The following is a 19627-nucleotide window of genomic DNA, read 5'->3' on the forward strand; positions in this document are numbered from 1 at the left end:
TTGTGTTATAAATATATATTTCTTTTGTATTCTATTATTTATTAACTTCTTTCATACATTTTTAATCTTTTCTTTACATTTTTGTTATCTTGTATTTAGGATTAACCTTTCCGGCTACGTTAAACATCCAAGAAAATGAGCTATTATTACTTACCCAGACTCTTTGGGTGGATGAAGGTATATTCTGCAATTTTAAGTGAAAGTAACATATTTAAAAAAAATTTTCAGGAAAAATCTTATTGTATTGTGTTATTCTCCTATTATTTATTTATCCTATTTATTATTTTATCTTAATTTTCTTATTATATATTTATAAGAATTATAAAATTTTGAAATATGGTACTTAAAAACTGAACGGACCGATAAGTAATCTAATATCCCAAAAATACGGTTTTAACAAAAAGTTTTTATATACAATATTTTCACTTAAAATTGCAGAATATCCCTTCATCGACTCAAAGATTCTGGTTTTAATAATTAAAAATAAACCAAAGGCTCTTTTATTAATAAAATCACGTATAAAAGTGTATGTTATTGTAACATAAGCTGTATGATTTAATAAATAAAGTAATATTGAATTTTTTTACAATTAATTCTATTAAAAATTTGAATTTGTCAATTTATTTTAAAGTTTGACTTTTTCTGTTTCAGGTAAATCACTTTATGCGTAATTAATTTGATAATTTTTAATGATGGAAATGAAATTACAGTATGCTGTTTAAAAAAACGTTTATTAAAGAAAGAGAAGAAACTGCAGTAAACATGCATTTGAATTATCAATGAGTTTACATTTTTTTAATAAATCCATATTTTCAAGTAAGTTATCGTAAGTACTTTATAAAAAAATTTAAATCCTAAGAATATTATATCATAAAATTGTTATCATAGCATGATAAGGAGTTTTAATTATTTTAAAGAAAATTATTCTATATTTTGATTAAATATTTTATTAAGTTGTTATTTTTATAGTTTATTAACTTATCACTGTGACTTTCTGTAGTATTTTCTTTTAATAAAATGGTATTTTAAATAAAAAATAAAAATAGCTTCGAACTGTTCGACTGTTAGAATTCAAGCTATTCCTTGAATTCTATAACTATCATAGAAAGAGGTTGTATTGATTTTAAGCAGCAGAGTAACGATACTACCAAATTTCTGTTGAAAGTAGAGTTTTTTTTACATATTTCTTAATGGTAGCTTAGATCTTATCTTATTCAATATTTAAATTCCCCAAGAGAATTTAGTTGGTTGGAATTTAGAATTTATTAGGTAATATTTTGAATGTTTGTTTAGATCCCATAAAATATTTCTTATGGTATTAACAGTTAAGATATCCGATTTCAGCATTAAGTCAATTAACCCACCGGGTTGGTCTAGTGGTTAACGCGTCTTCCCAAATCAGCTGATTTGGAAGTCGAGAGTTACAGCGTTCAACTCCTAGTAAAGCCAGATATTTTTACATGGATTTGAATACTAGATCGTGGATACCGGTGTTCTTTGGTGGTTGGGTTTCAATTAACCACACATCTCAGGTACGGTCGAACTGAGAATGTACAAGACTACACTTCATTTACACTCATACATATCATCCTCATTCATCCTCTGAAGAATTATCTAAACGGTAGTTACCGGAGGCTAAACAGGAAAAAGAAAGAAAGAAAGAAAAAGCATTAAGTCAATTATAGAAGTTATCTTTAGTCGTTGTAGATCTTCTGACTCATAGTAAAAACAATTAAAGATTCCTTCAGTTCAAATTGTAAATCAAAATTTGTGTGCCTTTTAGCTATTTGGGATATAAGAAAGTCCAGCCACTTTGACCGGTACTTTTGCACTTCAGGGAATGACTGTTTTAAAAAAACTACTTAGCCAGTATTTCAGATGTTAAACCTAACCGTTACATAAAATTTTAATTTCCCAGGACCAAGAGTTCAGAAGGAATCATGGTAAAAAAGTGATTATGGGTGCGAATATTTTTTAAATGACTACTTTTTCTATTTTTTCCCAGCTTCCCTGGGTCGGATCGGCATTCAAGTAATACTCAACCAAGGGGAGGGGATCTTTTATTCGCCTCAAATCAATGAGGCGGGGTAAGCGGGCCCGGCTATGCCGTTCCCGGGCCCCACCACAGTAACCGGGATTAGGTTTTGCCTCTTGCCTGCCTCAAGCTACCAGGGAGGGAAACCAAGTCCGGCTATGCCGTTTCCAGACCCACTCTAGTAGCTGAGACTCGGTCTTTCTCTTCCCGTTTTTAACAAAAAAAAAGCAATTATAAGCAACAAAAAAGCAAATATGTCACGAAACTCTGTTTCTTACCTCTGAAGAATTTCCGTGGCCAAACCGTCTATAAAATTCCATTCTACCACCCCTTGTATCATATAGCTTACAGTGTTTTTGGGCGTTATCCATCCAAGACCTGCTTTCTTTTTACATCCGATCCATCTGTCACATTCATAAAATGTATGGTAAGGTGAATCTACCAGGTCACGGTATGTATAGTTGAACCCATCGGGTTGGTCTAATTGTGAACGCGTCTTCCCAAATCAGCTGATTTGGAAGTCGAGAGTTCCAGCGTTCAAGTCCTAGTAAAGTCAGTTATTTTTACACGGATTTGAATGCTATATTGTAGATACCGGTGTTCTTTGGTGGTTGGGTTTCAATTAACTACACATCTCAGGAATGGTTAAACTGAGACTGTACAAAACTACACTTCATATACATTCATACATATCATCTTCATTCATCCTCTGAAGTATTATCTGAACGGTAGTTACCGGAGACTAAAAAATAGGAAAAAGTATATATAGTTTGGTTCTCTCGGTTCCCAAATAGGTGTAAGTATTTACCAAATTCTCCATCGCCGGAGAGAATTTGTGCAACATAATGAACTCACATCAACATTACCATTTATAAATGACCTACTTGTTATGTTAAGTACCGTGACCGTAAAGAATATAAACGATGTGAGTCGAATCACAAGTAACACTCAAAGATTTCATAGCTATTCTCAGAATAACAAGCACCCTACCCAAGCAAGAGATGGTAAGGAGTGAAGCGAGTCCCGTTTCCCTTTTTATCGAGCCAATTACACCACGGTTACATGTCAATTTGTAACCCCACCAAAATTCATATTCAGTCCTTCAAGTGGTAACTTTATTTATTACAGGAAATGAATATGAAGTACACATCATTACTCTGAATAAGCAACTCTGGCTGGTGCCTATTGTCATTCGTTTTCTACAGATTTTTGTTCATATAAACCGCTCCCGCTCTAAGTGTATATTGAAACTTTTTTAAAGCCAATAATAACCTATAAATTAAGCTCTGAACTGATTTATTATTTTAAAAAGCAGCATTTTTCGTTCTTTAACAAACAAAAAGCAGTTTGTACTGACATAGAAACAGAATTCTGCGTTCCCTTAAGCTGAATAATTTCCGATTTTAAGGATTAAAAAAAAAAGAAAAAATTAATATGATCTCAATATAAATATTAAATAACCTCAATTATTTTTAAAAAATCATTGAACCCATTAGAACTGAGAGAGATGGTAAAGTATTTTTCTGTTTTGATTTAAAACGGGTCCAGAATTTATTTTTAAAAAAATCTCAGCTAGAGATTTACTATGATATTATATCTACATGCGGTTTTGGCATTTACCAAATAAAATGAGAATTCATTCTGACTCGGAGACTGGATTTTAAAATTATCTTCCTCATTTCTTAAACAATTCAATTTAATAAAAATAATTTTCTTAACATTTCGCTTACAAAGTTTCTTCCAGTACACATAAAGATACATTTAGCCAACCCATTAAACTGCAATATAAGATAAAAAACTTTATATCTCTCTATTTATGTTTTTACGCGAATCCAATCAGAAAATACTATAGATATATTTGAAGTTGAAATGATATTATAAATCTTCAGGGGTCGATTCAAAGTTTGGGGATTTTTACTAGCTTCTGAGTAAAAACTATGCCGAATTTTATAGCATTTATCTAAGTTAGATAGGTAGAAATTTGCATAGTTATTTTTAGGGTAAAATAGTTTTAAAATCCCAAGCAGAGAAGGCTTTTAATTAAGCTTCATCAAAATAATAATTTTGTTTTTTTTAATTAAAGAGAGAAAATAATCGCCATAAGCTATATGTAAATTTATTGCATAATTTGTTTTCAGAACTTCCTAACTATTTTAAACATTTTTATGTTTTTTTGTAATTGTATAACAGTCTGGGGAAGTGGTGCTAGCAGTAAGGATGGCTGAAATATAAACAAGCCCCGGGTAAAGTTGGGTACAGTTTTAAGTTTTCCTTAATTAACTTTAAGCTAATTGTGTCCTAATGGATTAATTAGATTTTAATGTACCTCTACTTATAATTTTTATTTTTTTCTTATTTTTTATTTTTATTTAGTTTAACTTACAAATATTTACGTGAAACTTAAACTAATTAATCAGTTTCAGTAAAAATAGTGTTTTTATTACGTTCAGTATGTTTGTATTTTGTTTTTTTTTTTTTTTGTTATCGTTTACGAATAACATCAAAGTTCGTTATAAATAAAATAAGAGGTGTAGGCAATACAACTAGGCTACATTTAATTATTAATTCGTCCGAGAAACCACACAAACAAATCTAAAAATAGTTTTGCAACGTAACATATGGCGCCGTTAAACCCATTGAAGCTGAGTCGTATGTATTTATCACTTACCATTCTAGTTCTCATCGGTTTATTATTTTCTTTGTGTTTAGTTGCTTAGGGCTTTAAAAGTATAATTTAAATAACTTAATTATGTGTTATAGTTTTTCAGTTTTTTTTTACGACGGAATTTTAAAAATATTATGTTTTACAATGTTTAAAGTAAGTTAATAATTTTCTTTTTTGTAATTTTAACAAAAATGTTGTTTTATGTTCACTTAATCCATTAACCAGTTCGCTAACTACGTTAGTTATAGGTGAGCTAATTCAAAGCCCAGATCTCTGCAGAGGATTAACCTCTGGAACAGGTGAGAGACGCATCTCGATTCTTCGACTGGCTGTAGATCCATTATCCAAAAGTGGCCAGAGTGTCTAGTATCACGGATCAATATTAGCCTTTAATGACGTTAAAATAATTTCAAAACGTACGCGTATTACCGACTGAAGTTTTGATTAATGATTCGTATCGCTATGAGTAAGAGGAATGTTTCACTTCCAAATCCTAAGTGATCTCTGTTTTCTTTGAGTCGTTTCTTATATGATTTTGCAAAATGTTACCTCTGCCTCAGATCTTCAAGAGGACACATTGCAGGACTCTTATGCCATGTAATGGGTGGTTCTAGGCTGGATAACATCACTAGACTTAGGATTGGGGCTGGATCTGGAGCGTTCTTTCTTGCTTGGGAAATTGGATGTATCCGGGTGTTTGCACCGAAGTAGGGTTAGTCGTACGCTGATCGATTCGACATTGAACTTCCATTAGCAACTAGGTATGCCAGGATAAGAACAGCATGAAATGTTCATATCCTGTGAAATGTTCATACTATGGGCATAGCCCACAGTTAAAAGTAACTGAAAAAAGATAACTTGAATTTTCTTCTATAACTGACGGTAAATTATCGGGTTTATTGCTATCAAGAAATAAGGAAAATAGTAACCGGTGGTACAGAGATTATTGCATTGATGCAATTACGGTTAAACGGGCATATGGTTTGATATATCCCTCTCCACCCATAAGATTGATTCAGATCATACTCTGCAATGCTTAGTAATATTCTTCAATGATCAAATATATAAAAAAAAATAGTTTCTCAACGGATACTGAATATTATCCGATTCTGAACGGATAATCTAATTTACTCAATGCTAAGCTGTTTTAAATTTTCTTAACAACAGTATTGACCGGGAATTTTTTTTATATTTTAAAAGAAGGAACTTTTCCAGTTAAAAAAAAGTAATATTTTTGTGCTATTTTGATATTTTTTCAAATATATTAAAGACTTGTTCGTTTTAAATTGATACATTTATTTCATATGATTTTTAGAAAAAAATGTGGATTTTGGACTTTTTCTTAACTGCAGTAATGAGCCCTCATTGAGAGCTTTTCAGCGATATATCCTAAGTGGTACTTATTTTCATTGTTTCCAGAGTTATAGCCAAATAAACCTTCAATTAATGAAATATTTGGATCTTACAAGAGGAAGGCAAGTCGGTTCAAATCAGGCTTTATCCCCTTTTTTTTTAACTTTTTTTTAAATTTATATATATTGATTTATTAATAATTATTAACCTCTGATTGTAAAAAAGAAAAATTACGATAAATAATATTCAGTAATAACAATAAAAAAAAAACATATGAAAAAATATCAGAAATTATTAATGAAATAAAATTTTATGTACTTTTATTTTTAAAAAATGTGTATATGTAATAGGCGTACAAGGAAGTTTTTTCTATTTTTTAACAGCTTTATAATTTAGAAATACTTTCCTAATTAGACATAAGTATTTTATTAGTTTTTCTTTTCATTTAAATTCATTCAAAGAAACAACGTATTTCAAAGATAAAAAATAATATTTTAATAAATGTACTTTTTAGAAAAGAAATCTGCAAGACTACTTAGAAAATGATTAAAATGCAATATAAGATTTTTTTTCATCCATAAAGTAAGTAAATTTGTTTAAAAGAATTAAATCCGAAAGTTTTTAAGATTAAGGATTTATTAATTGAATGCTAAAAGTATTTGTTAAATGCTCACTATGTAAAAGAAGGGAATACATATCATTTGAGATTTCTGCTACTAAATTGATGTATATTTTCAGATTTTCTATTTAAAAAAGAAAATAATAATTTATCCTTCCATTTGCTGATATTGTCACTGTTGTTCGCTTTTGAACCATATTGTAAAAAGACTTGTATATACAAAAGCGATGGTAGGGTTGATGTAGCCACTTGAATGTTTATAAAGAAAGGACTTTTTTGTTCTCAATGAAAGGAAGTGTATTGATTTTAAAAAAATCTTATTTTTTAAATAGAGGAAAGAAAAAAGCCACAGTAATTTGAAAATCTACTATCGTGAAAATGTTTTACTCTTATTTAAATAAAAAAAATAAGTAAATAAAATTTCAAGTAATAGAATAATAAAATGAAATAGGAACTATTAAAAACCGATTTAATAGATTTTTCAGACCATAAAAAAAATTTCTTCCTTTACAGAAATTTAACTTTTATTAAAAACTATAATCTTTAAAACAGAGAAAACACAAAAATCATGTTAAAAATTTTAAGAAAGATTGAGCAAAAAAATAAAGTAATATTTACATGTATAATCTAAACAAGAATCAGGTATGATCATAGTAGAAGACGTAAAAAAAGATCTAATTTAAAAGTTGATAAATAAGATTGTATCCCACTGATTTTATGTTTTTTTTTTTGAGGAAACAAAATAACAAGAAAAGAATTATTTATCGGTGTATAATTATTAGTTTATTATTACTCAGATAGAAATATAAATGTAATTAAATGGTAAGGAAAATATAATTCAACGATAAGGGAAAGAATATAATAAGAAATTTCACGTTTTTAAATATTGTAATATTTAAAAACTTTTCAGTTAATTCAGTGCAATGCATTGTAATGATTTACTCATCGGGTTGGTGTAATGGTGAACTCGACATCGCAAATCAGCTGATTTTAAAGTTGAGAGTTCTAAGGTTCAATCCTGTAAAGGCAGTTACTTTTATCTGGATTTGAAACTAAATTATTGATACCGGTGTCCTTTGGTGGTTGGGTTTCAATTAACCACACATCTCAGGAATAGTCGACCTAAGACTGTACAAGTCTATACTTCATTTACATTCATACATACAATCCTCATTCATCGTAAGTAAGTAATACTTTACGGTGGTTCCGGAGGTTAAACAGAAAAAGAAAAATGTAAGGTAATGGAAACTGGATTTTCCTCTCCAACATGTTTCTGTCGGCCTTAAAAATGACTTCTGTACCGGAATTTTATATTTTTGACGATTATTTGAGGTATCATAAGTTTAAAAAAATTAAGGATATTTGTAAAAGATTTGTGTATAGTAGTGTAACATTATGTATTCTCTATTTAATTCTATATTTCAGATAAGGGATATTTATTCTAGTCATACAATTTTATGTGATAGCTTATTATTTATATCACTTACTGTGTGTTTGTTACTGATATCACCTTCTTTAAATTTTTGATAAAAATTGCTTGAGAAAATATATTAATGGGTTTTCGGAGACATTAACTGAGTATTATATCTAAAACAGGACAGAGTAGAAACATTTTTCATATACTTTTATTTTAGTCAAAAATAATTTTTTATTAAAGGTAGCACCTGAAAAACTAGATTTAAAACAACAAACTGAAAACGTTGTAAGTAGATTTTATGTTTCTTTTGTAAAATCTCTACATTGTTAAAATATGTTTTTTATTCATTTTTATACTAGCTGGTCAGCCGACTGTTTTCCCTCTAGCCGAGGGATGGAGCCCCCTGGACCCTCGCTGTGTTCTTTTTCCTTATGGTTGCGAGAATAATACTGATAAATAACAATTAAAGCTTGAAAAGATTTCCTTTTTCCAACGTTTCTCTCATACTTAACGTAGAAGCTCTGATACCATCCTAATGTAGACGAAGCTAAAGTTAGAGTCGGGGGGTAGCGTTCTCGGTCAGCCACTAACCGAGAATGACGGAGTTCAGTAGTTTCAAAGGATTGAGATACTGTTATTCTTTTAGCAGACTGAATAATACGAAAGATTATTTATCTTTGTTGAAGGAATATTGTTTTTCATCTTTAAGTAATCCAATATCAGCAGTCAAAATAAACAATCAAAACCCATAAAAGGTCGTTAAATATGCTAATAATAATAATAATAATAATAATAATAATAATAATAATAATAATAATAATAATAATAATAATAATAATAATAAAATATTAGAGGGTGCACGTAAACACCCTCGTCTAGAAATCTCCGATTCGCCACAAGCGAAGAGGAAAAAGAGTAAGGAGTCAGACAAAATTAAGAGAGATGCTGACAAAATCAGCAAGGAATTGAGAAAGTCTTTGTTTGGAAACATTGCTCCCAAACCAAGATTTTTAATTATTACCAAGAAGAATGGCAACTTTCAAAAAGTTAGTCCATTCTTGATCGCAAGAGAGATAACTAATTGTGCTGGTGGTCCTGTTAAGGAAATTCGTAAAACCTTTAACGGATTACACGTTGAAACTATCAACGATATTCAAAGTCAAAAAGTCAAGGCATTGAAGAAGATCGGCGAATTTGCGGTATCAGTGCAACCGCATAGCACCCTTAATACATCCAGAGGAGTTGTTGTTTGCCGTGATCTTCTAAACTGTACAGAAGAGGAAATAGTACAGGAAATGTCGAGTCAAGGAGTGATTCAGTGTCGCAAACTAACAATGAGAAGAAATGGCGAAGTTCTTCCTTCAGCCTCTTATATATTAACATTTAACAGGCCTACCCTTCCTGAAAAGGTGCGTGCTGGTATACATCGGCTTGGTGTAAGTGCGTTTATTCCGCAGCCTATGCGATGTTTCAAGTGTCAACGTTTCGGGCACACTGCAGCTAGATGTGAAACGCAGGAAATCTGCATATGTGGAATGAAGATACATGAGGATGAACCATGCAAAGACCCTCCAATCTTTATTAATTGTAAAGGGCACCATAACTGCCGATCCAGGAATTGCCCAGTTTATAAATCTGAAACGGCCATTCAGGAAATTAAAACGCTTCAGAAGGTTAGTTATCCTGAAGCGAAGAAAATTGTTAGTCAACGAACACCTCGACAATCGACCACTTATGCTTAAGCAGCTGCTGCCCCTTCTTCATCCAAAATTAATGTGGAGCAGTTGCTTAATACAATGGCACCAAGCCTTGCAACAATGATAGAAAAAATCATTGACGCTAAGATAGAGTCGACTCACCGCACAGAACCATCTAAACATGAGAAGGCTCAATCCCGCATTGACATCGTCGATAAAAGAAATGTACCAGCGCAGCATAAAAAACTAGTTAAACCTGCGATCATAACACCATCACTTGAAGTAGTAAATAAAAATCTTGATTTGTCTAGAAAAGAGGAAAAGATCACTCAGTCGTGTAGTTACAAACTTAAGGGAATAGTAACAAGAAAATCCGAGTCTACCGAAATGGAGGTGCAAGTCGTTATTGAGAAAGCACCACACGTAGACGATATACAAACTGTAACAATGGGGCCTCCAAAAGCTCAAAGAACAGCTTCAGCGAGACCATCTATTTCAGCTGGATGAGATAGAATCCAGCTCATCAGCCGCGGAAAGTGCATCGCTTGCTAGTCTAGATTCAATAGCAACGATGTTAACAGCACCAATGAAGCTTTCATCACCTGATGTAAGCCGGCGAACGTCATTGGCATCAGAAAGAGAAGACGATGCCATGTCCGAGGCCTCAGACACACTATCATCGGAAGTTGAGGTCGTTCGCAGAATGGAAAAATGGTGCAAGAAAGGATGGCCGAAAGGAAAGCCTAGAAAGTAATTTGTTTGATCAGAAGTTATGAGAAAATGTAAAATTTTGATCATTTTTTGACACATGAAAATGTGAAATATTGAAGCCTTTTTTTATTTTTTATTTTTTGAAGTGAGACCAAAGTAATTTTTTGAAATGACCAAAGTAGTTGATGCCCCTAAAAACCTCAAAAAAAAAAAAAAAAAAAAAAAAAATATTAATACAAATTCTTTTAATATAAAATTCTATTAAATCTATTAATCTATCAAATTCTATTAATATAAATAATAATACTAATAAAATATTTAAAATATTAAGTTTTTGCTGGGCACAGCGAAGTGGGTACGTTTTTGTTTTACACCTCCCACTTTTTTCGAATTTTTTCACATAAAAATGACTTAATATAGCATATTTTATAATAATTGATGAATAAAGCATGAGAAATAGCGTAGTAACCCAATAACTCAATAAAAATAGCATAGTGATACATTAGAGAATACACACTAACATGGTATTTTATACCAGTCATTTTACACATTTTCAATAGAAAAATATTTATACATTTTTTATATTATGTTACATATGAAAAAAATAAGTATTATTGCTTATAATTATAATCTAACCTAACCTACGCTCGCTTCCGTCACTAACCTTGATTAATTAACAGTAATATTCTAATTATTTAAATAATAAATAATTGAAATAATTACTGAATTTATTATTTAAATAATCAAACATTTCTGTTAATTAATCAAGGTTAGTGAGCGTCGGGTAAGTACGGTTAGATTACATTAATAAGCCCACCGGGTTGGTCTAGTGGTGAACGCGTCTTCCCAAATCAGCTGATTTGGAAGTCGAGAGTTCCAGCGTTCAAGTCCTAGTAAAGGCAGTTACTTTTATACGTACGGATTTCAATACAAGATCATGGATACCGGTGTTCTTTGGTGGGGTTGGGTTTCAATTAACCACCCATTTAAAGAATGGTCGAACTGAGACTGTTCAAGACTATACTTCATTTATACTCATACATATTATCCTCATTCATCCTCTGAAGTAATACCTGAACGGTAATTCCCGGAGGCTAAATAGGAAAAAAGAAGAAAATTACATTAATTTCTCTGCAAACGCCTCCAAATACCCACTGATTTGGAAGAATTCTACATCTGTTGTAGTTTATTTTTGAAATGAAGACTCATCTATTTCTACCGTAATTCCTGGACCATCTACCTTGTTTGGGTTTTTAATAAATGACCAACACACACACCTTTCAGCTACATTTTCCAATCCGTTATTCTTTTACTTGAAATTAACCTACGCTCACTTCGCTCGCTAACATTGAATAATATGTATAACATGACCGGTAAAAATAAGCACGTTAGTGTGTTTTCTATAATGTTTTTAACATAATTTATTATAAAATATGTTATAGTAAGTAATTTTTTTTGTGAAAAAATTCGAAAAGGTGAGGGGCGTAAAACGAAAAAAAATACCGCGAATTTCGTTATTAGCGCCTGGACTTTAGAAAACAATTAACCTGAACAACGCTAAACTTAAAAATTAAATAACAGTCACATAAAGTAATAAAATCAATAATTAAAACGCACAGTAATATAACGAAAAATATTCCTCATACAAAATAATATAAATGTAAATTGCCTATGCCTTTGCTAAAGGCGAAATAAAACCACTTAAACCAACAAAATTACTATCTGACATTCTCAAAACGGCATAAATATACGAAATATATTATTGTAATAATCAAATATTAGAATACAAATGTATTCTAATATATATTCTATATATTAGAATACAGTCTTAAGAAATAGCAAGACAGTTGATAACATTGTTCACTAAAATATTTCGGATGTTACTCTCTAATTTAAATTTCTGACGCAATGCTGCATAACAGACACAGTCCACATGGATGTGGTGTACTGTTATTTGGCAGTCGCAGCGAGCATAAAGGGGTGCATCTGTTTACGTCATGAGATATCCATGAGTGAGCATAATGTACTCAATTCACAAACGACGAATAACCTCCCCTCGACGTTTATACCTGCATGAAGAGCTTTACGGTGACACAGTATTACAAAAATATTCATTGAGGAAATAAGTTGATCATTTTAGTTCGTTATATTTTTTTTACATGGTATAGAATTACAATAAAGTAAAAGGCTTAATTTTAATTTTCTGGCATCATAACTCTAGAGCTATTTTTTATTTTTATTTTTTAATCTTTAATATCTTAAACCCCATTACGAATATCATGATAATTCTAATTGAAGATAATGATCAAGTCTCTAAGGTGTAAATCTGACAATTTTTTTAAAAATCTGTCCAGTAGTTTTGGCGTGATGCGCCCCCAGAGATACCCTAGTCATCATTCTATTATACGTACATATAAAGATATTTTCCATCTGTAGGTTACAAAAACTGTATAAAATTAATTTCTACCGTGGATTGCTATTTTTTCTATTAGTTTAACAAATTAGAGAAGAATTTGTTTCTTTTTCTATTAATAAGAAACTATATAAATGTACAAGTAAATAAATAATGTCTTAAGGATAGTTTGTGAAAATAATTTCAAATTTAATACTTGAGAAATTATAAACTTTTACTTTTTCTGAATTCCGATTAAGTTCAGCCATCGTTAACAGTTTGACAGATATTTTGAATTTTTTGATTATTAATAATTTAAAATAAATTGTTTTGAAAAATAAATCATTGATGATGAATTTAAAAAAAAAAATCATTAATTTTGTTTAATATTTAACTTCTGTGAACATTTTGATAGTTTATATATATCCAACAGATCGTAGCAACTTTACAGTCAAGTGGTAAAATTTTTGAACGATGAAGTCTCGCATCATAACGTAACATCAAGGCGAATGTTTTGTTTGTCTGGAAACAAACCAGAATATTTCTATAGATTATTAACCACACAACTTTAAGTTATATTTATATTATTTTGCTCTAGAAATACGTATCTTAACATTACATTACAGCTGTAAATATAGCCAATATGTTTTAGTTCGCTACTCCTTGACATGTTAGAACCAAATCATTAGATAGTAATAATTTGTATTATTGTTATAATCATTTTTTTTTATCTATATACCATCCTTTGTTTATTATCAACTTATAAAAATTACTACTAACAACAATATCGTTTGTTATAAATGTATTTATAATGTGCTAAATTTCCGTACATTACAAGGTAGAAATGATTTTTTTATTTATTATATCCTTGTACGAAGTAAAGGAAATATTGTGATCGCGACACATTTCGATTTTCATATTTCAACGGAAATATCCATTTTGACCATCCCTAAATCCGTTTGACTAGTTTCGACGAGACGTCTGTACGTACGTATGTATGTATGTGCGTATGTATAACACACAAACAATTAGCTGAAATTTATGTTAAAATTATGTTGAAATTTTGAATTTAGCACTGTTATAACAATAGTTGTGCACATTCCTTTTTGATTGCAATCGAAAGTAAAATAAAAATTTTAATTAATGTAATATTTGGATCTTAACGGGACGGCACATCGGTTCAAATCAGACTTCATCTCCTATTGTTTTTCTTATAATTTTTTTATTTATTTAAATATATTGATTTAATAATTATTAACCCGTGATTGTAAAAACCTTTTTACTGTAAATAATTAAAAAAATTATTAGAGAAATAAAATAAAATAAAAGTAATAGATTTGGTGAAACATCTGATTATTAATATTAATTGAAAATTATAATTTAGAATTGTATTATTTTTGGATTTTCTTAGCAAAATCTTTTAAAAGTTGTATATTTAATTTTTTAGAATCATTTTATTTAATTATTTGACAGAATAATAAAATACATTTTTGAATTGTATTCAATTTAAAGCGATTGTTGAAATTTCTTTGCACTTGTGCGTAATATTTTCAAGGTTACGTTACAAATATTAATTTTGAACGTATAGTGTAGAACAATCAGTTTTTATTATTGGATTATTTGGTAAATAATTTATTTATAGAATAATCAAGGGACTTTTACTCTAACCTAATATTTGTTTGTTGAATTAATCATAAAAAAAGATACAAAGAGTTTTTGTAAATATTTGATGTTATTAAAAACTAATATTTTAGCAATTGTGTAACAGTCCACTTTTATTAAAGAATTGGAGGATCCTACCTCACCTTCAAATGAAACAAGTTTAAATGAAGTGCAGAAAAAAGTGTGAATATTATTTAATAAAAGTACAAGGAAGTCACGTGGTGTCGACATCAGATTTTTTTTTTAAAGTAAGTGTAATTCTATATTTTGTAACATAAAATAAATATTTCGTTACCTTTTCTGATGTTTCAAATAATAACAAACTTTAAACAATTGAGCCTTTAAAGACAAAGGCTCTCTCCGATTCTTATCAATTTAATATAAAATATTTTTGTTCGGTTTTATTTTTTAAATAGCCATTTGCAGTTGATCGATAGACACAATATATTTTTTTAATTTCACTTCTGGCACTTTTTCTTTCCCTCTCCTACTCGCTCTATCTCTCTGTATATTTTTGTAATACATATATATATATATATATATATATATATTTGTGTGTGTGTGTGTGTGTGTGTGTGTGTGTGTGTGTGTGTGTGTGTGTGTGTGTGTGTGTGTGTGTGTGTGTGTGTGTGTGTGTGTGTGTGTGTGTGTGTGTGTGTGTGTGTGTGTGTGTGTGTGCGTGTGCGTGTGTAAAACAATAATAGTCAAACATACAACTCGATTTTTATGAAATGTTACAGTATTGTTCCTTGCTGTTAGACAGAACGAAGGATGAGTAACAATTTTTCCTGAAATTTTCTACATCAAATTAGCTGCTGTTATATTTCTTTAACAGGATTTAGAGGAGAGGTGCTTGTAAATATATACTTAGTCGCCAAGCCATTATTACTGCAGATGAACCCGTAGTCTTTCCTAAACTCTGACAGGATTATTACTGACGTCATATTAATTAATCTCCTCTCTCTCAGCGGCTATGCATTAGATACTTAATATTTTCTCTTTTTAATCCATATTATTTCCCCTAGCGTTTGTCTCTAAGCCAGTTTTCTACTAATGTGTGTTATGTTAAGTAATACCAAACTATCTTTCGTTGGTTTTCGATAAAATTATTTTCATTGTTTTTCCATCGATAAAGTTTTTTATAAATTTTAAGTAAAAATTTAAGAACGTGAAGGTGTGGTGGAACTATTTCCTCGATAGTCTTTCGTCAGTGAGAGTCCTGGCAAAAGTTCTTATGATATTTCTAATATAGTAAGATTATTTTTGTTTAAAAGATTACATTCTATTCTATTCTATCTTTTAAAGTTTTTTGTTGTGCTCTCATAATAACATGTTACTCATACACAGTGTTACTCATAATGAAAATTGTTTACCGAGAGAAAAAAGACTAGAAGAATTAGTATAAACCAACAAATAATAATAAATCCTTTTTTGTGAGAAATTTAAATACGTAAGATGCACCTAGTTTTATTTAATTGTGTTCTTTTTCTTTTTTTTTTTTTTGTGTTTTAACCTCCGGAACCACCGTAAGCTATTAGTTCAGAGGATGAATGAGAATGATATGTATGAGTGTAAATGAAGTGTAGTCTTTTGCTAATAGTCTCAGGTTGACCGTTCCTGAGGTGAGTGGTTGATTGAATCCCAACCACCAAAGAAAACCGGTATCCACAATCTAGTATTCAAATCCGTATAAAAGTAACTGCCTTTGCTAGGACTTGAACCTTAGAACTGTCGAGTAAATTTTATTTAATTAAGTTGTTATAAAGGCTGATTCAACTCAATGAGGAGGCGAGGCTCCCCGATAATAACTTGCGGACCGTCCAGCAGAACAGGGAAGACCAGCGAAAACCTGAAGAAGTGAGGTGTTAGCTACCGGACTGGAGAGCGAAGGGAGGACAGACAGCCCTCTGCAGAACTGGGGTTCGTTCTTGCTTGCATGGATGGGGGACAGTGATGATGCACTGGGACTCTGAACCCACTGAGCTCGAATGCACCTCCTGGAACTTAAACGCTTAATTGCGGTTTCCGGCCTCTGGAGGGGAGCTGGTGAGGTGGAGGTTTAGTCGGTAGGGCGCTGGCTACATACGCCGTAACATCTGCGGTACCTGTTAGCAAACCCGATACTTTGTCCGTAAATGGGATTACTCCCCTAACCAGAAGAAAAAAAAATGGTTATAAAGGGCGCTATTTCTTTTTTAAAAAATGTTTATGCTCGTTTTATTGAAAATAGATGACATTTTATAACATATATATGTTGAAATACTTTACAGTGTATAACTAATCTCCTGGGGAAAAAGCTTTTCATGATTAACTATCTGAGGATACATTAAAAAAAAAGTCTATTATAAAAAATACATAGAATAAATTCTTATCTCATTTGTAGATAACTTTTAAAAGTATTACAACTACAGGTACTGTAATATTTAAATAAGTCGTTCTGAGTGAAAAAGATTTAAAAAGAAAATGTTTTAAACTTTCTTAGAGAATTTTAAAAAAAAATATGCTTTTGTTTAGGAGATTTGTCTGGGAGCAATAGAAAATATGTTTAAGTGACTGCAACAGAAACGAATAGAAAATTAAAAAAAATTAAAAGAAACATTTTTGGTAAGTAGTCAGCATATCTAAAAACATAACACTTTTTCTGCCATTATTACCAGTCACACTTCAGCTGTCGCTCTATCGTAAATTCATTTTTAGTGAACTTTGTGGTTGCAATTGTTTTTTTTTTTTATTTTTTTATAAAATGAAATGCAATATGGCACTGACCGACAAATGTTTGAGTTATATTTAGTTGAATTTTTATACAACGATACAATACTGTCGATTTATTGATAAAAGAAATATAATACACAATATTCTTGAATTTATATCGGCTCAGTAATTGTATGATATCGGCTCAATTATATTATATTACTGTAATATAATAAATGTAATACTTTTACTCAAACACAAATAATTCATGTAAATGAAAAAGCTTTGAAATGAAAAATATAAAGTAGATTTTTTTAAAATTATTTGAATGAAAAATTAAAAAAATATATAGTGGTTGAAAAGTAAAAAAAAAGTGATAAATGTAATAAAAATAAAATACAAAAGTCAATTAGTCTAGTAATCGAGCTGGCAATAACACAGTTGAACTTTGTTACATCATTCTAAAAATTCTGATTAAAACGTTTGCTTATGCTTTTTTTTATGTTTAACATTCAGGACCACCGTTAGATATTGCTTCAGTGAATGAAATGAATGATTTGTAGTGTGTGTGAATATGCCATGCTGACCGGGATTCGAACCCGGGACCTCCGAATGCCGAGTTCGAATCCCGGTCAGGCATGGCATTTTTACACATACTACAAATCTTCATCTCATCCTCTGAAGCAATACCTAACGGTGGTCCCGGAGGTTAATAGAAAAAAAAGACTTATACTTTTAGTGATAAAAAAGTTGAATAACACAAAACTTCCATTTTTCGGAATTCTATTGGTGATTTCCACCTTTTTATAAAAAAAAGAAAAATTGGATTATTTTCTTTTTCAGTTTATTTTCTATCTACTTACCCGAAAAAATATTTTAAACTTATTTTACTTATATATATATATATATATATTTAACCAAAAGTTGTTTATTTAATCCTAGCACATTCCAAGGTTCGAGCCCTTGTTAAGGCAATTGCTTTTATATGGATTTGAATGTCAGACTGTGGATACCGGTGTTCTTTGGTGGTTGGGTTTCAATTAACCACACATCTCAGGAGTGGTCGGCCTGAGTGTCTGTTCAAGACTACACAAATCGGTACGTTTATAATTACACGCCAGACTGCGCAGATGCCTTGGCATCTTTGCAGAGTAATGTTGATATCATGTCATTGTGCTGTTACTCACAGGTATACATAAATAAATATTGTAAGGTTTCTTCAAACATCTTTGTTAAGACTATATATTATTGTACTAGTCAGGTATAATTTGGCTTTTTTTTTTCTTTACTATTTAATGGAATTTTTTTACCGAAAATCATGTAATTAACTTTGGCTTAACTTGCATTTTAAACGTAAAATGATTATAATATGAATCTTAATAATGTTACAAAACGAATATTTGAATCTAACAATAATAAATATATATATATATATATATATATATATATATATATATATAATTAGGATACGTTATAAGAATATAAGAATAAACATATTTGTTTAATCAGCTGTTAAAAAAGTAATGTTTATTTATTACATAACGATTATTTACGAAAGAGATTTTTCTTTTTAAATATTTTACTGCGTATCATTTTTGTTAGAATCTTGTTTCATTTATTTTGTGATGTTTATTTATTTAAATTTTTTTTAATAAATAACATTGGACCACTAGTCATTTATTCTGGACTCTGATTTGTTTCTTAACTTCTTAAGTTTTGTTGATTACAAATATTTTTTCATCTTATTAGATTTTGCTTTTCTTTCTGCCTTGTGTATTTTATTGCAGTAAAAAAAAAAATTGTTTACAAAAAAGCTATTTTAAAATGTTAGTTTATAATTTTATTTTAAAGTGATTCAATCTTTAAATAATACATTGAACTGTTTAAAAATATTAAATATCCACTAGTAATGTCTATAAATGAAAAAAAAAATGCTTTATACATATAACAATTTATTTATTTCTCTATTGAAATTAGAGGCAGTACATATAAACATTTTCAGGTTAGAAATGCGTATTTTTTCTTGCTTTACAATATTTATTCAAGATATACTGATAGTTGTGACTAATGTAAAGCATTTGATTCTAAAGAAATATCAGTGAAATTTTCTTTCTATGAGAGTTATGATGTTTATTACATGGCCAGTTCCTGTTAATGAGTAGAGTACAATCATTCAGTTTTAGGACTGAATTCAATATTCATATTGATATGTTCTATTTTAAAAATTAGATACAGGAAAAAATATGCTTAATAATAAAGAGTACAAAAAGTTTACGTAAATAATTAAATTTTATTTAATAATAATTTTAATTAAAATACTATTCTTATTTTTTTTTTAATATTCGAAATTACATTTCAATTTATGCTTAAAAATAATAAGTTACA

At 29.9% G+C, this 19627-nt stretch overlaps 1 protein-coding gene across 3 annotated transcripts in view; it reads left to right on the plus strand.

Annotated features, from left to right (window-relative positions):
* The window catches only part of LOC142324433 (A-type potassium channel modulatory protein KCNIP1), a 445118-nt gene that overhangs the window by 181949 nt on the left and 243542 nt on the right, over positions 1-19627 (plus strand). Inside the window, exon 1 of one of the 3 annotated variants that reach the window (XM_075365263.1) lies at positions 658-816. The exons of the other annotated variants lie outside the window; for them this stretch is intronic. The gene's annotated coding sequence lies outside the window, so the exon portion shown is untranslated. Of the gene's footprint in view, positions 1-657; positions 817-19627 lie in introns of those variants that run through there. 3 annotated transcript variants of the gene reach the window in all.

This window comes from Lycorma delicatula, chromosome 5 (genome assembly GCF_047948215.1).
Source record: "Lycorma delicatula isolate Av1 chromosome 5, ASM4794821v1, whole genome shotgun sequence".
Taxonomy (NCBI): domain Eukaryota; kingdom Metazoa; phylum Arthropoda; class Insecta; order Hemiptera; family Fulgoridae; genus Lycorma; species Lycorma delicatula.